This window comes from Schistocerca nitens, chromosome 3, assembly GCF_023898315.1.
Source record: "Schistocerca nitens isolate TAMUIC-IGC-003100 chromosome 3, iqSchNite1.1, whole genome shotgun sequence".
Lineage (NCBI taxonomy): Eukaryota > Metazoa > Arthropoda > Insecta > Orthoptera > Acrididae > Schistocerca > Schistocerca nitens.
In genome coordinates this window covers 265437345-265445860 of record NC_064616.1, presented here as the reverse complement: position 1 = coordinate 265445860, position 8516 = coordinate 265437345, and positions in this window count along the sequence as shown.

Here is an 8516-nt window from a genome sequence, read left to right as displayed (position 1 = left end):
CCCGTAATATTTGTTGTTATTTTCTTTGTTGAATTTACTGCAAGTTCACTCCGCTGAATATTCAGTGTTTGTAATACGTTTGTTTATTGCTTATGACATGAGCTGCGATCTGTATCTTAGTTTATAACAAACCAAAAAAAGTCATGTCACGCACTGACATGTATAATACTTTCCCCTAACAGTATTTTTTAACCTGACACGGGAACATTGCCGGCTCTTACTAAGATAGCAGTACACGGATAAAGTCACTCCAGTGAAAGGAATTAGATTTTACCGTGACTGTATACTACTGGTTAAGATATCGGACTATTTTTCGTTGAGCGGTTCTAGGCGCTTCAGTCTAGAACCGCGCGACCGCTACGTCGCAGGTTCGAATCCTGCCTCGGGCATGGATGTGTGTGATGTCCTTAGGTTATTTACGTTTAAGTAGTTCTAAGTTGACCTCACATGTTAAGTCCCATAGTGCTCAGAAAATTTGACCCATTTTTATTTTTCGTTTCTCTAAAGAAATTTATTTAAAGAAGAAGTGGCAGAACAATAGGATATCGAACCAAGGTTCCACTAGTAATAAATTAAAGTTCAGTTACGCAAAAGGCAACGGTCGTCAACCTAATTAGGCAAAGTTGTACAAAGTACTAGCACTGTTCAGAAAGAACTCGCATTTACTTTACCTGACACTGAAATCCTATTGTTGCGTAGGTAACACGAGACAGTAGCACACTTCGGCAAGCAAAGTACCAGTGACTTGACATGAAACGCACGGAAGTAATATCAACAGTTTTTAGCAACAATTGGCTCTCAGGAACACTTGCTATCTGTATATCAAAGCAGAAAGTTAATGATCATTAGAGGTAAATTATTACTAATGGTGAAGCATTTATCTGTTTAATTACTGAAAAATATTGTCACTGAAATGGTTTTCCGGTAATTATTTTCTCTATTCTGTTTACTATTTGTTTCATCAAGGAGCGTTCGCTTTTTTATACTATATAGCGCAAATGAAACATTTGGGCCCTACATATGTTACAGTTTGAATAGTGGTAGTTACTTACTATGGCACACAAATGCTATAAAATTGATGTTTGTACTTCCTTAGTATAGTAATTATAATTTTGAATATAAATATGGCTCAAGAATTAGAACGGGAAGGGCAGAAACTAATCTGTCGGTATCTCATATTAAGGCTGAATACTTTAGTTCAGTGATAATACAAGAAACACCTTTAACTACGTAGACATGAAAACATAAACATTGTTACTACCAAATCTGTACAATAATTAATCCTTATGCTGGCCCTTCAACTCCACTAACGAGTAACTATTATGAATCGTCACAGTTTCTGCAGGTAACAATAATACTGTACTAAGATTACAGTAAGAAGAGCATTTAATACGTTCAGTCTTTTCTTAGTAATTATACTGCAGTATAAATTTATCTATTCATCTATGGAAACCACGTGGAGTGCTCCAGAAACAAGAATCACGGAATGGTTAAGGAATCTACTACTTCACGAATATGATTAAATGTTGCTACAGTTACTTTGTTCAATAAATTGGATACTCGGAATTACCGCAGCACATGGAATAGGACCCTTTTCTAGGTAAATGACTAAATATAAATTATGGGTGCTCAATACAAAGTTTAAAGAACACGGATTTATTATTGGATAATAAAACACCTAACTGGTCCATGCCGTTATACAGTACTCAAATGATCCTTTGAGACGGCTGTGCCCATTTCCTGTGGCTACCGAAAAAAAAGATCGGCAAAAATATCCATTGCTCTTGCTGTGTAACAAGCTCTGAAAATTCTCTTCTTAGCGTCGGATTTTCATAGTACAGAGCTAACCAATGAACGCCATGAATACTGAGCTAAATTTCTTCCACATCCGAGGCTGTATTAAATAACCTTGCTGCTTTCCTTGCCACTTTCAGCACACAGGATGCAAACACTTTATATGCTAGCCACCAACTCATTCTTACCACAAAGGAGCCTTGCAGTTCGACCGCCAAATCCACCTTTTCTGTTCCCGGCAAGGCTGTTTCATCACAGAGGGATTTCTCTCCAAGATTAGAAAACTACTTTCCCTATGTATGAATCAATATTACAAGTAAAGTTTTAAGATTTCCATTATTTTACAGAACATTATTTAAATTACGTACATAGATTAATTATATTGAGATAAATGATGAATCAAACATTGACGTATATGTTACGTCACACAGCTTGGTGATACAGAAGTCACATTAAGTAAAAACGACAAAGAAGTTAGACAAGATAAATATAGGTAATATCTATAATTGTGTTACATGGTGGTGAGCAAAGAAGTCCTGAAACTGAAAAGAAATAAGTCACCATATTGTTTGTCGAGAATCTCTCTCCCAGCGCAAAGTCTCAAGCGACTGGAAAAAAGCGCAGGTGACCCTGTTAATAAGAAGAGCAAAAGAACGCAGCTACAGAATTACAGTCCAATATCCTTAACATCAGTTCGCTGCTAGATTCTCGGACATATAACTTAGTTCGAACATATTACATTTACTCGAGAAGGAAAAGCTTCTGTTACACATCACCACGGATGTAGGAAGCATTGCTTGTGATGAACTGAGACCGCCCTTTCCTCACATGATATTCTGCGAACCATGGATGAAAGGCAACAGACAGTTTCCATATTCCTAAATATCCGCGAATGCGTTTGACACAGTGCCCCTCTACAGATTATTAAAGAAGGTCCGAACATATTGATTAGATTCCCAGATATGTGAGTGGCTGCAACACTTCTTACATAATAGAATCTAGTACATCGTCATCGACGGCGAATGTTCATCGAAGACAAAGTTATCGTCGGGAGTGCCGCATGGAAGAGTGGTAGGAAGCCTACGACGGTTTACTGATGACGCTGTGGTCTACGGGAAGGTGTCGTCGTTGACCGACTGTAGGAAGATACAAGATCACTTAGACAAAATTTCTATTTTATGTGATGGATGTCATCTCTAGATGTAGAGAAATGTAAGTTAAGGCAGATGAGTAGGAGAAACAATCCCACGATGTTCGAATACAGCATTGTTGGTGTGCGGCATGACACAATCACGTCGATTAAATATCTAGGTGTAAGGTTGTAAGGCGATATGAAACGGAACGAACACATCAGGACGATAGTAGAGAAGAGGATTGGTCGACTTCGGTTTATTTGGAGAATTTTAGAAAACTGTAGCTCATCTTTAATGGAGACCGCGTACAAAACATTAGTGCAAAGCATTCTTCAGTACTGCTCGAGTGTGGGGATCCCACCAGGTCGGATTACAGAAAGACACTGAGGCAATTCAGAGGTGATCCGCTAGATTTGTTACCGGCCGGTTCGAGCAAGACGCAAGTATTACGGAGATGTGACTTCGCAGGTTTTCCCGGCGTGTTAAGTCTTGAAACTCTCTTCAGATTTGCTGCCGGATTCTAAAATAATGTCGATTCGTGTTTCGGCAATATCACTGTTCGCCATCTTCAGGAAAACGCTGCTGCTGCTCAGTCCCGGTGAGGAACGAGTCCAAGGCAGTAAATCGACATCCCATGTAGGTCTCCGTACCCTACACGGCGCATGCGCTGCCCACGGCAGTTGCTGCCCTCCAAGATTGGGCACTTGGCGCCTCCCTTAGGAGAACACCGTGTAATCTCACCCCTCCTTCCTGATTCCATCTATTGTCCTCATTAAGCAAAGTCTTTTATAAAGATTTGAGAGGAGCGAAGATTACAATAAATTTTGTGGTTTACTTAGCTTCTCATGTAGAGTAGGCTCCAGTTCTTCTCCTCTAGGGGTCTGACTTTTGAAGCTGAAAATGTTACGTTTTAGGTCCTCACGGTTGGATTGATTTAAATAAATTTGAAGACTGTTGTTGCAGAATTATTGTTTTCACGTAAATCTATTTCCTCACATATTAGTATATTATACAGTCTTTTGATTTTTCACATAACAAAGCCGAAATTACGTTGTTCGCACAAAATACAAAAAATGTCAGATCACATCAGAGGCATTCTTACGACTTCCTCACTCTGTGGAAATAACCGTATTCAAAATGGTTTACAATTTTTCTTAACAAATAAATTTCTTCTACTTTCTGTTACATTATTAATTTCTATTATTGTTTCATAAATGAATCCAGAAATAAAAATAGTAACTAGTACATTATTGTGTAATTAATAACAAAAATTTTAAGCGTGCCAATAGTTCGTAATTTCAAATGTTTTAAAAAAAATTTAACTGTACATCCAGAACCAGTACTTATCGATTATAACATAGAGACTAGAACATGTTATAAAGTAATTCATTTTCATAAATTTTAACTTGAAATATAACATACTGTGTATAAAATTATATCGAAGTTTTCAAAAAAGCAACTGAGATAATACTGACCTGTCCAAAATTCGCAAAGTAATACTAGTATCGACAACTGCTGTTGAGGAAAAGCAATGCTAGAGGAGGATTTCCCGTTAAAACGTTATATCGCACTCAGAGAATATTTTCGAACACTCGGAATGGCCGCACCGTAGAACGTTCGGTTTTGAAGCGGGATAGTACAGTGTTCCACGTCCTGCTAAGAGGAATCTCATTGTCTCTATTAATCAAATTACTGCCAACCTAATTTCAGTTGCCTATTTATAAACACTGTTCCAAAAAATCGGAAGTCTTAACTACTATCGCAGTTCCGTCAAATTTCATCCCATCTCCCTCGTTCAAGCAATGTTCTGCTACCGCCAATTTTTGCGGCTGTTGTTGCCTCGTATGACGGCGATGTTCTACGGACCTGTCCTAAATTGTGCGAATCGAACGGCCGACGTAAGCCTTCCCACACTGACACGGGATTTTATGTATTCCAGGCTTTCTAAGCCCCAAGTCACCTTTCACACAGAATTCATGACTATGTTAAAAAATAATGTCATGAATTTGTGTCATTTTGAGATGTAGTGCAAATTTCAATAAACGTTACCTGGCCTGGCATGAGTTGGATACTACTTTGGCGACTTAGTGTGTCCACAATTTACCCAGTTATCTAACTGCGAATATGCCATCTCCGTATATGAAGTCCTCACGGGTTGTTAGCCGAGTATCGTCGTCGTCTCGTAGCAACGTTTCGATGGAATGCGTCCCCATCATCTTCAGGCGCCTGAACATGATGGAGACGCATTCCATCGAAACGTTGCTACGAGACGACGAAGCTACTCGGCTGACAACCCGTGAAGGCTTTATATATTAAATTTTCCGAGAAAGCCGGCACTCACTCATGTCATCTCCGGGTTAACGTGGAATCCGAACCATGCGTCGATCCTGGCAGCTCCTCACTTTATTGAGAGCTGAAGATAAGGTTAAAGGCAGACAGAAAATTTACGTGGTCCGATCGATACTGAATTTCACAAAGTCTTGGTCTCTAGGCAGCGCTTAATCACTTTTCTTACTTTCTTTTATTCGGAATGTCACCAGACGCTATTAACCAGAATTTTCTCTTCTTCAATAAAAGATTTCTTTTCCGGTTGATTATCAGGTAAAGATACAGCAATAAACATAGATCTTGCTTCTTCGTAAAAACGTAATTGCTTCTTGATGAAATACACAATTGCTTCATCAATTAAATACATGCATTAATTAAAATATGTTGCCCACCTGAAAACAGTTGTATCTTCATAAACATGAAGTTTCTTTCGCTTGTCTTATTTAAGAAGAGAAAATATAAAATAAATAAGTAAATATGTTTGATTCTGCATTGGTTATCATGCTCCTCAGAGGAAGGAATGTAGAATATTTATTAATTAATTAATTCTTCCTTTGAAGTGCTTGCGATATGAAATGGGACGAGCACGTCTTGTCGGTAGTAGGAAAGGCGAATGGTCGCCTTCGGTTTATTGTGATAATTTTAGGAAAGTGTAGTTTATCTGTAAGGCAACCGCATATAGAACATTAGTGCGACCTATTCTTGAGTACTGCTCGAGTGCTTGGGATCCCCACCATGTCGGATTAAAGGAAGACGCCGAAGCTATTCAGAGGTATGCTGCTAGATTTGTTAGTGGTGGGTTAAATGAACACGCGAACATAACGCAGATGCTTCGTGAGCTCAAATGGTATTCACTGGATGGAAGACAACGTTCGTATCGCGAATTGCTATTGGGAACATTTAGGTAATCGGTATCTGTGGCTGACTGTAGAACGATTCTATGGCTGCCAACGTAAATTTCTCGTAAGCGCCGCGAAGAGATGATAAGTGATATTAGGGTTCGTACAGGGACATACAGGCGGTCTTTTTCCCTTGCTCCACTTGCGAACACAACAGGAAACGAAATGACTGGTAGTGGTTCAAGGTACCCTCCACCATGCACCATGTGCTAACTTGCTGAGTATGTATATACACGTAGATGTAGATATAGTGCTGAGATAACATGAATTAAGTAAGTGTCAATTCATCTTCTTAAATTAGTTTAAACAGTCCTGAAAGAAAATATAAGATACGCAGCGTACACAGTTTATGGATTTTGGTAACGTTCTTTACACAGATGAAATACACTGAAGTCATTAGTATACTATTTCCACGCTGCTCAATTTTTTAGTTACACAATTTATGCCATGCTTCAGTTTTATTGCAACATCAACATATTTCTTGCCTATGAAACATTATTTTCACACATTCATCTTCATAGAACTGAAATCTAGTATAATGTTTACATTCCTCAGTTGAGTCGGATCCTATTTTATTTATTACGCAATCACAAAGTAACCGTCAATTGAAATTAAAAATTCATTAAAGGATGTAATCTAAAAAAACTGGGATCGTCCTGTAACGTCACCGGTTTTTCTAGTTGGTAGTTGATAGATTAGTATTGATCGGCCCTGGCTAAAACTCGGCGAAGTCGGTAGAGCGATGATAATGTTATTAGGTAAAGACGACGTTACAAAAAACAGTGCTGAACCGAACTCTCGACGTGTCCGTGATATTTAATTCACCAATAGTGACCAATATTACGCTGCTCGTCGTAATTAAGTCGTTTATATTCGATGATTTAACAGTTGCTATACAAATATTAATGATATGTTCAATTTAGTTCCACCGACGCCAACCTCTCCATAGTTTGGTTGTAATTTCAAATCTCTAGTAAGTCGTAACATTGTGATTGCTTCCTATATATGCGTCGAGCGCTTCATTCAAATATTATCGCAGCACGCAAAAGATCTCAGTTATGTCTCTAAACAATTTTGTAATTTGGAATCACAAATGCGTAAATTGGCACGAAAGGGTGGTTTATTTCACAATTACAATCACTTCCTAACAAGGCCGTGAGGAAGAAGCTTTCCCCGGTAGTGGTGTGTGTGTGGGGAGGGGGGGGGGAATTTATAAATTATCTGCTTTAAAACTATTGCCAAGTTCCAGAGTCTATTTGCAATTACGAATGAATTTAATTGTCTATTACTGTTCAATGCCTAAGTAGAGTTGAGTTCGAGCTATCTAATTAGAAAGTTCACTTCAGTCAAATATAAGGTAGTCCTCTATCTGAGTTGTAAACGATGTTATAGTTGAAGTCAATGTTATGTTTCACTGCGTCATAGTACATCGCAATTATCAATCCTCGAAAAACAATCTAACCGCGCCTACATATACGAGTATTCAAACAAGTCTGACCAACTTCGGCTAACTCTCGTGACATAGTGACAATGGATCAAATTTTCCTTAGCCATTACTCACGATTCTCAAAGAGTACTCACACGAATATTCTTTGAGATCGTCGGTTCTACTTTGCTAATTTTAATTATAATGATTTTTCGATTTACTATGATTTTGAGTTTGAGTTTAATGAGATTCTATCTTTCTTTGGTAAGTTGATAAATTACTAAGTATAAGGTTCTTGTTTCAATTACTGGTTATTATCCAAATAATAGTGTCAAATGGAACTTTGGTTACTTGTTCACTTTTCATGGAATTTGGAACTTGTTTTGGGGAAATTTTTGGGGTATTGGTTGCTATTTTTGCTTTTTCATTTTTCGTCCGAGGAAGTGGCAATACAGTATTGACTGAGGACTGACTCTGTGAACGTTGTCATTATTTCCATTATCAGTCAACATCTGAAGTGATCCGCTAGTTATCGATGTCTGATTTTGCTCCTCGGGTTTCACTTCCGTGGCCCAGTCAGGAGTAACTTCAGTTTTACCATAATTTCATTAAACTGATTTCCTTATTTTTGGACTGAGTCAGTTGGTTGTCGGACCTTTACTATGTGCTTTCTTTTACTTGGGCTGGGAGACGGGTTGCTTCCATTGTCTTACTTGTACTGAGTGGTGTCGGAATTAAGGGCGATGTGTTTTTTTTTTTTTTTCATTATGATACGTCGTGGGTTTGTTCTTTGACCTCCAGCTTGATTTGACGGGATTTGCTTCTCGTCATGGGAGCCTCAGTTTCACCTTCTGGATGAGCTATTCATATTTTGTTATTCTTATGGACTGTTGCTACACGATCATCAGACGCATTTGTTGCCGTTTCAAGTTATAT